Raw genomic sequence first — 16,161 nt, 5'->3', positions numbered from 1 at the left:
TCAAATGTGTGTTAAATCTTATGGGATTTAACTGCTAAGGTTATCAGTCCCTAAGCTTACACGCTACTTAACCTAAATTATCCTAAGGACAAACACACACACCCATGCCCGAGGGAGCACTCGAACCTCCGCCGGGATCAGCCGCAGAGTCCATGACTGCAGCACCTAAGACCGCTCGGCTAATCCCGCGCGACATGAACTTACAGTTAACGTAAATAAACATTTTTCAATGGTTGTGAACAGATAATGTATTCAACTGAAAACAAAATATATTTACAACTTAACAATAATTTGGTTTGAACAACAGTATTTACAATAAGAAACAACATAGTAAATAACCAAGCCACTGATCATTATACAAAAATTAAAAAAAAAAAAAAAAAACTAGACAAATCTAACCTTCCTGACTTTTGCTTGTGCTAACTCTTTCACACGATCTGTGTAATTTAAGTCCTCTGCAAGCTCGTGCTCAATCGATATTGTTGCAAGATCATTCAAACGAGTTTGGCTCATTGTTGATCGGAGGTATGTCTTTATCAATTTCAGTTTTGAGAAACTTCTCTTTCCACTCGCAACTGTCACTGGTAGTGTTACGAGAATTCTCAGAGCAGTGTTAACATCAGGGCAAAAATTATGTCTTCCTATAAACTTCAGTTTATATTTTGGACCTATGCTAGGTTTCAACAATGTTGAAAGCACTTTTAGTTCTACCCTCAACTCCACTGCATCAATGTTGCTCGACTCATGATCTTGCAAAATCGGTGGGAGGTTTCTACACTTGTGTCCAGGCTGTCGGGAGATGCATTCTTCAGCTCGTCGATGTCGTAGAGAAAATCAACATAATCACAATGAGATTTCAGTTGACTGAATCTCTCATCCAAAGATGTGGTTTCTATATCTAAAAGATAATAGTAGAATTCAATCTTGTAATGTTTTGTTGTGTTATCTATTGTCTCATCCCTTCCTTCATAGATAAAGTGTATTGGCTTCTTACTTCGTCGCCGGGAAATGCTTATCCCTGGTAACGTTACACCTTCTAGCTCTAATTCTGTAGACAATTCTTTGGAATCCGTCAAGAAAGACACAAACTTTTCTTCTGTTCTGCAGGGCTCAAAATATGCTTTCGTTTTTTCAAGAATTTCCACGGCCTCAGAAACATTTGTCAGTGGTCTGGAGGATCTTACTGACTACACTGATGTGAAACAGAATGTCGTACCAGATTACCAGAGAAGTGAGAAAGGTGTAAATTTTTTTTGTTTTGATTCGCAAGTGATGTTGCTTCGTGAGCGGTCATGCCGTCGAATTCTTCTGATATCTGAACCAGTGCATCATAAACTCCTCCAATTTGAAACCTCAGGGGAGTAAGGGCATCGATGCGACTTTCCCACCTTCTATCGATCAGTGGCTTCAGCGACATGTTAGGCAGATACTTCTTCAAGACATCCCAACGTCGAACGGAGGACGAGAAGAAGTCATACAAGCGTTTCACTGTCGAAAACATGGTAACAGCGCATTTAGAAGACATAGCGTCATCCTTTACAACAAGATTCAATGAGTGACTGCTACATGGTACATAAAATGCTCTCTTGTTCATAACTGAAATTCTTTTCTGGAGACGAGACTTCTTTCCTTTCATGTTTGCTCCAATGTCGTATCCTTGCCCTCACATATTACACAATAAGATATTTTTATCGTCCAAGAACTTGAGTACGACCAGCGTCAAAGTGGAGCTTGAAGAATCGGGCACTGGAAGAAATCTCACGAAGTGCTCCCGAATTCGGACATCGTATACCCCATCCAGTCTTGTCTCCTGGACGAAACATACCACAACTGTCATCTGCTCAACTTTTGAAATATCTGGTGTGCAGTCCAGAATTATACGGTAATAGTTTGCAGATTTCATCATTAATAGAATGTTGTTGGTTATAGATATGTAAGATGAGTTATTTCATTCTGTGTTTCTTTTCCAAGGTAATGATGACCTTTCTTCTCACCTTGCTTTGTTCTGTGCAGGTGCTCCATCATCACATTGTCGAACTATCCGAATAATTCAACGAGTTTCAAGAAGTTTCCGTTGTGAGGCTGAAAGAGTGTATCTGTACTTCCTCTCAAAGGCAGACATTGCCGACACAGGAAATGAATTATTGCTATTAAGCGCTCAAGAACATTTTTCCAAAGTTCGCTTTAAGTGTTCAGAAGCCTTTGATGATCGGCGTCGACAGCTCGTGACTTTTTCAGTCCTTCGGAAAACACGATCCACTTTTTATGTGAATTTAAATGCTCGGTAGACTTCCCCTGACTTTCGAGATACGAAGCAGCCTGCCGCCAGTCGCTTATACTGTTCTTTACAATTTTTACTTTAGATGGCGAAAAACGATTGCAACAAAAGCAGAACACAGCGTCCTTGCTCTTTGAGTACACCAACCAGTGTCTATCTGCTTCTTGTAAATTCTTCAAAGAATAGCTGTAGTGCACAGGGCTGAAACGCCGGTTGTCGGCGTTTTTAGGGCATTATTCAGCTTCTTTAATGCACTCGGGAGGACCTCACATGACGAAAGTTGTTCGAATGCAGTCGGTAATAATTTCCGGCCATCTTCCGGGACCTGAGTCAATTGTGTCTTCCACTTTAGGCTCGCCTTCAATCCCTTTTCCGGTGGTGAGTACCTCGGCTGAAGTTCCTCCGGTATTTTGCGAATCGGGTCGCCTAATTTCAGTTCTGCCTGATGTTTCAGTCTCGGAGCTTTCGTCACAAAGCAGGTCTTGAGTCCCGACGAGGTCTGTTGAACATGTTGTGGATGGCCCACCGTCAGCTTTGCTACTGTATGCGGTCGTCGCGGTACTGTGTTCGTCAACTTTCTGGCCATGTCCTGAAGATAAAGATGTAGCTGCAGTAGCTCCACTAGTTTCTGTACTTTCAGGATCTATTTTTCCACCCTCGCCACTGCTAAGTCGTTCTCTCTGTGGCTTGAAATCTCGTTGTAGTGCATCCTTCTGCTTCTTATCGTCATCTTCCTTCAGCGCCCGCCTTTTCCTATATTCACTGCCAGACAGTCTTTTTCTACCGTCGAACATGTTTCGATCCAGCCTGTAAAGAACGATTACGTGAAACTAACTGTTGATGTCGGTGTACTATTTGCAACACACTTCGCAGACAATTTCCTGATATTCCACTGCACTTAAACGGAAAATTATATTACTGTAGGATACACTGTTCAGGAGATAAAGTCATAAGAACTGAGCTGCGTGAAATTGAATTTCAGGCCGAATTTCACTACAGACGCAGGTGAAACGGTCAAGGAGTGGGGCAGAAGACAATGGAGAGAAGAAGAATAAGGGGATGGAGTGACATAACAATGCAATAAATACACACGCAGGTATCGACGGGTACTAATGCTAGCGGAAATATATTAACTCACAGCACTACGGTTGTTCATTTCAAAGAACTGTCACTCATCATCTGTCATAATTTCCACGTGTCACTTCTTTCGTGTCTGATTATGGAATAAAGGGTAACAAATTAGTCATCGCCGTATCACTTCACTTTTCTTCGCTTTATTTTCTTTCTAGCTTATTTGCCGACTTGCCAATTTTTGAAGTAACAGATCATAAGAAAAATAAATTTTCCTATTCTGCAATCTTGAAATAGAAAAGTTCCAACTTATGAGTAACGTGCACGCGCAATACTAATTGTACGTCATATGAAAACGGTCGCAGGTCCGAATCCTGCCTCGGGCATGGATGTGTGTGATGTCCTTAGGTTAGTTAGGTTTAAGTAGTTCTAAGTTCTAGGGAACTGATGACCTCAGATGTTAAGTCCCATAGTGCTCATAGCTATTTGAACCATTTTGTTTTGCGCGGACGAGAGGACATTGTTGCTAAAAGAGCATACTTTCTCAGGTTTTCATCAGAATCGAGGCGACCAGTAGTTTACTAAGTTGAAACATGGATTCACATTCATTATACAGTAAATAAATGATGGCAAAGTGATAGTGTGCGAGTAGTATTGTCAAACAAAAGTGCCGATCAGAGTTTAATTGTTGTTCATGCAGGCGGAGACAGGTGTTTCATGGCTCAAAAACCAAAGCGTCTGACTATCACTCAGAAATGGATGGTAAAAATTTTTAAAAATACGTCGAAACCCAACTTATACCAGGCTTATTAGCAATGTCTTTATCTCTTGTAATTACTCACAGCGTATTTACCCATTCAGAGTATTTCTAGCCATTGTAGGTGTTGGACATGTTTGACTGTAGTAATGTTCAACCATTTTTTTCCATAATGCGGGAAGAATAAAACATTCGGAAACTGCCATTCAAGGGCTTAGCAAAATTGCTTCAGGCTTAACATGTAACCTCAGTATCGAACATTGCATTCGAATTTCCAAATTAGATTTATCATCTTCTGCAAAATTAGCTGTGAGTAAATGCACGGCACGTAACAAGCTGGCAGCGCTCCACTCATAAGAATACTTGCGTGTACGCCAGACTGATTCCCCCTCTCTGTTCCTCCGGCGTAAACACGTCGGTGCTCCCACAGTGGCAAGGAAGAAATTAGTCCCCCTCCCTCCCCTTGCTCAACAGGGACGACCGGCAGGTAGTCGAGGCGCCATGCCACAGTTCCTGAAGCCGCTCCCTCTGAGGTTTATTTTCGAATCCCCTCTTGGGCATGAATGTTGAGTTTGAAGAAAAAAAAAAAAAGTGGGGGGCGGGTGGAGGGGGAGAGAGGCGGCAGATTTGCCGCCCCTCGGAAAGTACCGCCACGTGCGGCCGCACGTGCCTTGCACCAGCCCTCAGTATAACATTGGGAACGTTGCTAGGTGCACTTGCGATGGTAAGTAGCTACACGTGGCGATGCATCAGCCATACGTCACTCATAGTCCATTAGGAATCGCTAAGGAGAAAACAGCTTGTGCTATTCTGGAATGGATTTCTGCAGCGTCTTCGCCGGACCACAGTTAGCAGGAGGGTAGCGGCAAACCCTTGAGGGCAGCCCAGCTTGGAGCGTCTGTGCTCTGTAAATAAGTCTTTACCCCACTCAATCCTGTTATCAACGGCGCCTAGGTGATCATGTATTTCGACAGGAATTTCTCTGGAGTCATGTACAAAAGGGATGTCCCTGCTTCATGCGTGCAGGCATCTGTGCATGGTTTGACAGCTGACGACCATATCAATTTGCGCTCTAGTGGACAGGGTATGTGGGGAGGGGAGAGGGGGGGTTGGTGCTTGCACGTGTTGATTGCATTATTTTTGCGAGTGGGCCTGTAGGCTGTGCCATGCGCTATTTGGACAGTTTATGAGTACTGAGCATGTTTGCACATAACTGTGCTGCATTATTTAGGGGCAGTTTGCAGGTCTGTACTGAAATTATTTCGGAAAATTAGAAGTTGTTTGTGTATCTGCAGACTGTGTATTGCGACCCCAAGCACATCAGGGCGATTGTTTTCTGTCAGTGTGATAAATATACTCCATCCCTAAATAAAATATTCCAAAATAAATAGACTGCACTCCTTCCTTACTCTCCCCAGGAGCCCAGCGCAGCATGAGTCATTTTAGTGCCATTTTCCCCCTACAGACCACCATCTGGGATTAGGTCACAGGAGGGATGACAGTATCCTCTGGTGGCAGTAATGTGTACTAGGTCAGTTGGAGTCTAGATCTCATGGTGGAGAAACGCTTGCAAAATAAAAACTTATGTCCATCATAGGCAGAGTCGTTTTCCCACCATTTCGCCCCACCACCTTGGATTATGTCATGCCCTGTGCACGTTAGTACACTTTAGTACACGTTAGCCCGATAACATGGGCTGGTAAGGGGATGTGGCGGTCGTTTGAGGATCGTGGTGGAGACTTTAACTAATTCCTTCCAAGTCCAGGTGGGCGTGGTATTCGCGAAAACTGATTCCAAGTCCACAGTATCGCACTCTGGTGGTGTCAATATGTACTAGGCCTCGTGGTGAACACATTGTATGCCTCCATCTTGGATAACGGTTCTTGCATTATCACCTGATGTCACAGTAGCACCCTCTGGTGTCGGTACTGTGTACTAAGTCAGTTTGAGTCCAGACCTCATGGCGAACACAGTTTGCCGCCATCTTGGATTACGTCACATATGAGAGTGCCCTCTGGTGGTGGCGATGTGTACTAAGCCAGTTGGAGTCCGGAATTCGTGGTGAACACACCTGCATGAAATTCTTAAATAAAGACTTATACCCAAGTCCTTTTCCCATGAATCCGTAGGAGGAGGTGGCAGTTAGGCGACTGAGGTTACTACAAGTGTCTTTTTCTTTTTTTTTCGAACCATTTCCTTAGCTTAACAGCAAAATCCCAAGTGACCTTCGTTTACTGCCAAAATTCAAACTTGGCGCCAGTTCGTAGGAGGAAGTGGTGGTCGAGTGACTTACATTAGTGGAGGTAGCCCACAGAATCCATTAAAAGACGCATCATTCTGTATAGAGTGCGGTCCAAAACAGATATAACACATAACACAAACATAGAATCTGTTTATGGGGGAGGGGGGCGTGGGACTTTCCCCTCCAAAATTGAAACTTCCCCCCAAAATAAGCCATTTTGAATGACGTTACAGCCGCCATCTTAGCCACATCTGGCAACAATGCTCAGAACACAGGTTGTCTCAGTAGTATTGGTCCCTTGTTCCTCGAACACCAAGTCCACAAGGGGAACAATAAAACAAAAGACACATACAGCACAATACTGAAGGGAACAAAAAAAAGACAACAAACACTAAAAGGAACAAAGGAGGATAAGGAAACAACAGAGAGACCTAAGAAACAGTTAGAAAAGAGTAAAACAAGATTACAGCGGCTGGCTGACCACGAGAATAAAAAAAGAGAAGACAGCCACTCTGCAACACATTAAAACTTCCACCCTAAAAGCACTAGGATGGAGGACACAAAGGGACAAAGGACATGCACTGAAACTCAGATCAAACGATAAAACTCACCCTCACAAATAAAACGTAAAATTGAAGGTGGTGTTGGAGCATTGTCGCCCAACACCACAGGTACAGTGCTGGGAAAATTAAAAGTCCACCGCAGATCGGCTAAAAGTGGGCAGTCCAGCAAGAGGTGGGCGACCGTCATTTAGGAGCCACAGCGACACTGAGGTGGGTCCTCACGACAGAGGAGGTAACCGTGTGTGAGCCACGCATGGCCAATGCGGAGTTGCAAAGGACAACTGATTCCGTGCGAGAAGCCTGCAGGGAAGACTTCCATACATTTGCAGTCTTCATAATGATATGAAGTTTATTGTGTGTACTGTTATGCCACTCCATCTCCCAAAGTCGAAAAACCTTGGGGCATATGACAGAACGCAGTCAGTTTCAGAGAGGGCCATCTCCAGAAGCGGTTTCCACGTAGCCTGTTTGGCCAGCCTGTCAGCAAGTTCAGTGCCTGGGATGCCGACGTGTTCTGGTGTCCAGACAAACACCATGGAATGACTGGACCGTTCCAGGGCATATATGGACTCCTGGGTGGTCGCGACCAATGGATGGAGAGGGTAGCATAGGTCGATAGCTTGTAAGCTGTTCAGGGAGTCAGTACAGAGGAGATACAACTCGCCAGAGCAGCAATGTATGTACTCAAGTGTACGAGATAAGGCTACCACATCTGCAGTGAATAATCTGCAGCCATCAGGTAAGGAATACTGTTAAATACGGCCGACGTGAACGTAGGCGAAGCCAACACTACCATCAGCCATCGAGCCATTGGTGTAAACCACTTCATAGCCCTGGAACACTTCACTTCAAGAATCGAGAGGAATTGACAGAAGAGAGCGGCAGGGTTACCAGAGTCCTTAGGGCCACGTGAAAAGTCCAGGCAGAGCTTCGACCTAGGGCTACACCATGGAGGCGTACGTGAATGGACCTCGAGGAGAGGTGCTAAAGGCAAGGACTCCAGTGCAGACAGGGGCCATTGCACACGAACCACAATCATTATCCCTGACCTGGGCCGCCTATCCGGGAGGTGAACCGCTATGGCTGGGTAGAGAAGATGGTAATTATGATGTTCAGGAGAGCTATGAATGTGTGGAACGTAACTGGCGAGCAGTTGTGCACGTCTGATCTTCAATGGAGGGACTCCAGCCTCAACCAGTACGCTGTTCACCAGACTCGTCCTAAAAGCTCCTGTCACTAGTTGAGCTCCTCAATGGTGCAATGGGTCGAGCAAACGCAACGTTGACGGCGCCGCTGAACCATAAATCACACTCCCATAGTCAAGGCTCTGTAGAGGTGCAGCAGCATGGAGCAATCTGCACCACAGTTGATGTTGCCCAAGCAGCGGAGGGCTTTGAGGTGCTGCCAATACTTCTGTTTAAGCTGACGAAAATGAGGAAGCAAAGTCAAATGAGCGTCGAAAACCAGACCTAAGAATCGATATTTCTCCACTACAGTTAGTGGATAGTCATCAAGGTAAAATGCTGGTTCTGGATGAACGCTATGACGCCGACAGAAATGCATGACACACGTCTTCACCACTGAACACTGGAAGCCAAGGGCCAGAGCCCATGACTGCGCCTTATGGATGGCTCCCTGTACGCGCTGCTCAGCAACACCAGTACTGGTGGAGCAGTATGAAATGCAGAGGTCGTCTGAATACAGAGAAGGTGAGATGGACGGCCCTACAGCTGCTGCTAGCCCATTAATGGCCACTAAAAATATAGATACACTCAATACAGAGCCCTGCGGGACACCATTCTCCTGGACATCGGAGGCACTAACTTCAACACGGAAAGTACGGAGCGACAGAAAATTTTGGATAAAAATCGGGTGTGGGCCTCAAAGCCTCCACTCGTATAATGTGGCAAGGATATGATGTCGCCAGGTGGTGTCATACAGTTTTCGTAAATCAAAAAACACGGCAACCAGGTGTTGGCATCTGGAAAATGCTGTTCGGATGGCAGACTCGAGGGACGCAAGACTATCAGTGGTAGAATGACATTGGCGCAAGTCGCCCTGACATGAAGCCAGTAGGCCACGTGACTCCAGGACCCAACCCAACTGCCAACACACCATACGTTCCAGCAGCTTACAATATTGGTGAGGCTGATGGGCCGATAGCTATCCACATCAAGCGGGTTTTTACCGGGTTTCACACCAGATCTGGTTGAAGATGAGGAGATGTCGCTTTTAGTCAGATGAGAGATGTTTAATTATCTGACTGTGGATCTGATCTGGCCCAGGAGCTGTGTCGGGTTAATGTGTAAGCGCATTGACGAGCTCCCACTCTGTGCATGGGGCGTTATAGCATTCACTGTGGCATGTAGTGAAAAAGACGACTTTCGCTTCCAGGTGGCGTTTAAGAATGCAAAAGTCTTGGGGGCAATTCACCGACACAGAGGCTTGAGCACAGTGGCTAGCAAAGTGCTCGGCAATCACGTTTGTGTCAATAGATAACACACCATTTATGTTGACACCGGGAACACCTGTTGGGGTCAGGTACCTGAAAACATGATTGATCTTTGTCCAGACTTGGGAAGGTGACATAGCACACAATGGTCGAGACATATCTCTCCCAACACTGCTGCTTCCGTCGTTTGATAAGTTGACAAATGCGGGCACGGAGCGGTTTAAAGGCTATTAGGAGCTCCAGGGAAGGGTGCCGCTTATGCCGCTGTAGAGCTCGCCGACGCTACTGAATTGCTTCAGAGACTTCCTGCGATCACTAAAGGACTGTCTTTCGCCAGGGGCATGCTAAAGAGAGAGGGATCGCGCTCTCCACTGCAGTAACGGTTGTTGTAGTCACCTGCTCAACCATTACATCGATGTTACCGTGTGGAAGAGATTCAATGGTGACTGCAGAGGTGAAAGTTTCTCAGTCCACTTTGTTTAACACGCATCTGGGAAGGAGTCCTTGGGACTGACGCCAGGGCAGTGGTGGGAAGATGTGGAAGTGGTCCCTGCCACACGGGTCGTCGTGTGCTCTCCAGTGGACAGATGGGACAAGTCCCAGGCTGCAAAGTGATAAATCAATGGCTGAGTAACTGCAATGAGCCACACTGAAGTGTGTGGCAGCCCCAGTGTTTAGAAGGTAGAGGTCGAACTGAGACAGTAAAGTTTCGACATCTCTGCCTCAGCCAGTAAGAATGGTGCCACCCCACAAGGGATTATGAGTGTTAAAATCACTCAGTGCAGCCAGTGCGTTCAGGGGTACTGCACCATCCGGAGGAAGATATACGTTGCAGACAGTTATTTCTTGTGTTGTCCTTACCCTGACAGCCACAGCTTCAAGAGGGGTTTGAACGGGCACAGTTCCACTACAGACTGAGTTTAGAACATAATCGCTAACTCCACCCGACACTCAATTATAGTCACTACGGTTCCTGTAGTATCCCTTATAGCCGCGTAGGGCAGGGGTCCACAGTGCCAGGAACCAGTTTCTCTGGAGGGCAATGCAGAAAGCAGGTGTAACGCTTAAAAGTTGCCATAACTCAGCCAGGCGGTGCATAAAACCGCCGCAATTCCACTGGAGGATAGCATCATCGTGAGACTGGGAAGACATGGAACATTCAACGAGGGACGTTATGCCTCAGGGTCACCTGCTGCCACCGACTTATTGCCTGAGCAGTCTATATCCATTGTGTCTGAGCGTCTGGTGAGATCTAGGTCCTTAGCGGACGCCAGAATCTCCACCTCATCCTCAGACACAGAGCCTGTAGGTAGCGGTGGTTTGGGTGCCACTGGAGTTTCCTTGGTCTCGCGCTGTTCCTTGGGTTTCTCAAGCTGGGCTTCTTTCATTCAGTATCTAGAACTGAGGAGGACCACGAAGCCCTATGACCAGCTACCTATGGCCGCTTCATCCACTGTTGGGTGTCCACTTTCCCACTGGTAGGAACCGGGGGAGTGACCCAAGGGACCCCTTCCTAGCAAAAGGTGTCAAAGAAGATTTATGCTTCTCTGGCTTAGAAGTGGAGACTGATGGCCCCCAATGGTTGGGGGGGGGGGGGGGGAGGGAGGCTGCTCCCGAAGTAGGTGGCATGGGAGCAACAGGGAGGGAAGTGCCCCCACCATCAAGCGGCAGGTGTAGTCTTACAGCTCTGAGAGCTGACTGGAATTGGTGCAACAGATGGGACTATAACAGTAGTTATAGCGGCAGCATAAGAGATCATGTGCACAGGATGGAGCCTTTCAAATTTTCTTTTAGCCTCAATGTAGGTTAGTCGTTCCAGGATCTTGTATTCCGTTATTTTCCTTTCCTTCTCTAGAATCCTACAGTCCAGCGAGCAAGGTAAATGGTGCTCTCCGCAGTTGACACAGATGGGAAGCGGGGCACATGGAGTATTGGGATGGGATGGATGACCACAGTCTTGACATATGCGGCTGGAAGTACAGAGGGAAGACATGTGGCCAAACTTCCAGCACTTATAGCACCACATCAGGGGAGGGATATATGGTTTGACATCACAGCAGTAGACCATCGCCTTGACATTCTCAGGTAATGTGTCAACCTCGAAGGCCAAGATGAAGGCATCGGTGGCAACCTGATTATCCCTTGGACCGCGGTGGACACGCCAGATGAAATAGACATCTCGTTGCTCTAAGTTGGTATGCAACTAGTCATCGGACTGTAAAGGAAGATCCCTGTAGAAGATAATACCCTGGACCATATTTAAGCTCTTATGGGGCGTGATAGTAACAGCTTGTCACAAGCAAGTAATGCCTGTGACTGGGCAGAGGAAGCCATTTTTATCAAGACTGACTGACCGCATTTTGGATGTGCCTTCTACCTCCCCAAACTTGTACTCCAAATGCTCCACAAAAAACTGAGGCATCGTGGACATGAATGATTCCCCGTCAACTCTTGTACATAAGAGGTACTGGGGTGAATAATCTTCATTGCCATCCTTAGCCTGACGTTCCTCCCGTGGTGTGCCCAGGAAGGGGAATGATTTGAGGTTGTACTTTTGTATGTTGAATTGAGTACATGAATGCTTAGAGACCGCTGGTGTTTGACCACCAGCAAGAGATGTACAACACTTCATTGCATGTCATCCGCGCTGATGCCACCCACTCCGACCAGGGGCCCTTGCCACGGGCGCCACCTCGCAGGATGGTCTTTGCCAGGAGTACCGATGCCCCAGGGTGATGGGAATCTACACCTTGGCATACATGGGGAGTTAATGGTGCAGGCATCAGCAGAGCGATCCCTGTGTCATCACAGGGCTACAACCAACTGTGTACATGGCGGCCCCACCACAATGGGATGGCTACCATGCTGGATATGTGGTGCAAAGAAGTCCATGGTCATCGTCGGCGCAGAAAGCGACATTGCATAGTGCATGATGTAAAACACACACAGGAAGGTGTCCTTGCCCAAGAGATGGAGAATGAGCAGGACTGCAATGCAATGATGAGAAAGTGGGCTAAAGATCTCAATGCGCGAAGGACACAATGCACCATGTAAGGCGCCCTTCCCCAATCAGCTAGCTCTTCGGGAAAATTTTGAAGAGTGGAGGTCAAAACCTACAGGGGGCCATAACAGTGGCCAAAATGTGAGAGACTCCTTTTAGTCGCCTCTTACAACAGGCAGGAATACCTCAGGCCTGTTCTTACCCCTGGACCCATAGAGGAGGGGGGGGGGGGGGGGTCACAAAACGGGGTGTACAGAGCTGTAACAAAATTTTTTATCACTTACCAGTGATATAAAACGTCTGACAGACTGCAAAGTAAAATTTGCTAACAAACTGAGAAAGTTCCTCCTTGATAACTGCTTCTATACCGTAGAAGAATTTTTATTACTGTAAAGTGTAAAATACATGTGCGTGTGTGTTTAAAAACCCTTTAGAAATCTTCAGAATGTAAATCTTACATACAAATTAATTTGTGATGTGAATGTAAAATGACTTGATCCACAACATTATGAGCTATAGTGCAAAATGATCCTTGGAACATGGAGTTTTTGTGGCATACAATGCTCAAATAATTTACAGGAATGTAGCCAGACGACATAGTTGACAACTGCCAATATCCTGTTATTTTTAAGCAACACTACATCTAGAAAGCACTGTGCAAGGGAATTTAAAACCTTTGTTTGCAGATAAAGTAAGCACTGACACCATCACACGACCAAAGATGACCAAATTTAGAAGTCAGCAACATTGTTATCAGGTAGTGAAATTAATAACACATGGGGAAGGTAGCATATAACTCTGTCCCTCAGTTTTTGACAAGGTAGAGAGCAGGATTCCACACAGAATTTACAACAAAAACCTCCATCTTAATTTTTAAGCTTACTTTCCAATTTAATTCCAATTGCTTCCTTGATAACAGTATTTCAATAGCTAAAAGTGCTTCCTAGAAGCTCAGTGTTGTAGAGAAACATTGCAATGTACATCATTTTTGTGGAGTGCCGTGAACAAAATGTTTGTTCCAACATTAGCCAAAGTTGTGCATCATATTAATTCTCCTGCCATCAATTGTACCAAGCAGTGTGCTGGCCTAACACTTGTATGTGCAAGGATCCATTCCACTCATCGAAAATTGGATTTTTTTCCTCCATGGAACCGTTTTGTCTTCATTTAATGATTACTACAAAAATTTGAGCTTTTTCTTTGCTGGATGGTGCTTCATGGTTGCAGCCTGACTGGGAAATACATTCTGTAACTGCCCGACATTTGCCCAAGTTTGAATGTCTCCGTGGCTCGAAGCCTAATATTGTACTTGATATTTTGTGATTTAAATCTCATGGAGAGAGTTTTGATAACAATGGTAAATCCATAACATGGAAAGTTTTAAGTTTTGAACCAATGCCCATGCATCTGTCAATGTTGACGTTAGTTCCGTTGAATAGGCCCTTTTTAAACTACCTCCCGATGTTGCAGAGGAGGTTAGGAGAGAGGCAGGTCGTGTATTGTCTGATGCTTGTCCAGTCAATGATAATATAACAACAGCTGAGAGAGCTGCTTTACATTCACTTAGAGCTGATCTAGATATTGCCATTTTACCTATAGGCAAGGGAAATGCTGCTGTTGTTCTGGACAAGCATAATTACATTCAAAAGATGCAGTGTTTACTGTCCAATTCAGCATGTCACATGATTAGTGCTGACCCCATAAAAAAGTGTGGAGAGAAAGACTAACAGCCTCCCGAAGTAAAGTCCCTTGTCACAAGAGACTGTCAAGAGTCTTAATTCTCATTGTGCTGTTGCCAAAGGTTATATGGCCTTCCAAAGGTCCACAAGAAAGGTTTCATCTTAGGCCAATTGCGAGTAACATTGGTACTCCAACGTATCGTGTAGCAGAACATCTTACTACTCTCGAGCCCACTAGGTCAGTGCGACACATTAAAGAACTCAGCAGATTTCTTACATTGATCAGAGGGAATGCATTTGAATGACTCATTTTTGAGTAAGTCTTGATGAGATGTCTCTTCACTCATTTCTGATTCATTATCATTAATTGAGGGTGGAGTTGGTATTACACAAACGAACCTATTTTGACCTGTGACTTCCACTTTTCTATTCAATGACCAGCACTATGAACAGATAGCTGAAGTTGTTAAGTGAAACCTGTTGTCACCTATGACTGCCAAATTGTTGTTAGAAGACATTGAGAAACATGCCTTAGAGTTAGTGGCTTTGGAACCTACATGTTTTTTCCGATATGTAGATGACATTTTTGTTTCTTAGCCTCATGGCAGTGAGAATTTGAATGACTTTTTTATAACATCTGAATTCAGACATTGAAATATTTGCTTCACGATGCAAATGGAAGTGTTGGTCAAGAGGAAGGTTGATGCAATGTTGGGATATGCCATTTGCAGGAAGCCTACTCACAATGACTGGTTCTATACTTGTCACCATCTGGTTCAGCGTGAAGATGTAATTCTTACCTTGGTTCACAGGGCCCAGCCATCTTGCACCGTGACGGTCTGTCAACTAAGTTACCCCATCTTGAGCTCATCTTTCATCAGAATGGTTATAATGAAAGTCAGATCACATGTGCTTTGCGCTCTCAATCACTGTGCTCGGTGAGTGATGATACTACTCAGGCGGACTTTTTGCCTTCATGCAGGGAGCATTTCCAACAAGATTGGTTTCATTTTTCAGAAAAAGATGTGAAATGTGTTTTTCAATCACCGTCTTAAGATTAGGGTCTCTTCAGGTTCTGTAAAGGGTGATCTCTGTATGTGTACAGCGGGTGTCTACCGTATTTCTTGCAGGTGTGATGTTTCATGTAGTGGTCAGACTATCAGGACTGTGGAAGACTGATGTATTGAGCATAATTGTCACATGCTTACAACAGCCAAACAAATCTGCTATTGCAGAACACCGTCTCAGCACTGGTCATCCCATGGAACATAACAACACAGAGATTCTGGCATGCACTTCCAGCTATTGGGACATTGTTCTTAAAGAAGAAGTTGAAATAAATCACTAAGTTATCTCTTAAATACAATGCAGGTTTCTGCTAAATTCTGTGTGGAATCCTGCACAAGGTGTGCTTGCTTATGTGTATGAATGATGTGTGTTTCTCTTATGCTGATGAAGACTGTGGCTGAAAGCTTTATGCAAGTGTCTTAATTGTGCCTGTCTGCAACTTAACATGTCTTCTTTATGGTAAGTAGCAATTTATCTTTATCTACATTGTTGATATACCTACCTGGAGTTTCGATTGTTTGAAACTGTCTTATGTGCTTAAACTGGATCGGTGGTGTTGGGCTGATGAAGAGAGATGAGGGATAATAAACTGGCTACACAAAAAATGTGGTTAATTTTATTGACACATAATTTCAGAACACTTATCAAAATTAGTCACATACAGGACACAGTGCACGAATTGGTCTAGGTGCATGGTTCAGTTTAATTACCACCATTACCGTCGTCGTCGCCACCGCTGCTGCAAGTCATCGTGCACATGACCCCCAAACCCAAGTGTCTCACTACTAACGGTTACCTGCATCTCTTACAGCCTGCTGAAGAGGTAGACTGGAGAACTCCTTGATTTGATCCATCCAGCTGGTCCCTGCTCTTCTCCTCTGCTTGTGCCGTCAATGTTTCCTTTCATGATTATTTTCTCTAGATTTTCTCCATCTCCTCTCACAATATGGGCAAATAACTGGAGAATATTTTGGACGACACAAGACTAAAGGTGCTTGGAGATATGACACTCAATGGACACATTTGTTGTTCTTTCAGCCCATTTTATAT

This window comes from Schistocerca americana, chromosome 1 (genome assembly GCF_021461395.2).
Source record: "Schistocerca americana isolate TAMUIC-IGC-003095 chromosome 1, iqSchAmer2.1, whole genome shotgun sequence".
Lineage (NCBI taxonomy): Eukaryota > Metazoa > Arthropoda > Insecta > Orthoptera > Acrididae > Schistocerca > Schistocerca americana.
The sequence above is the reverse complement of the archived record's forward strand: the minus strand, read 5'-3'. Positions refer to the sequence as shown.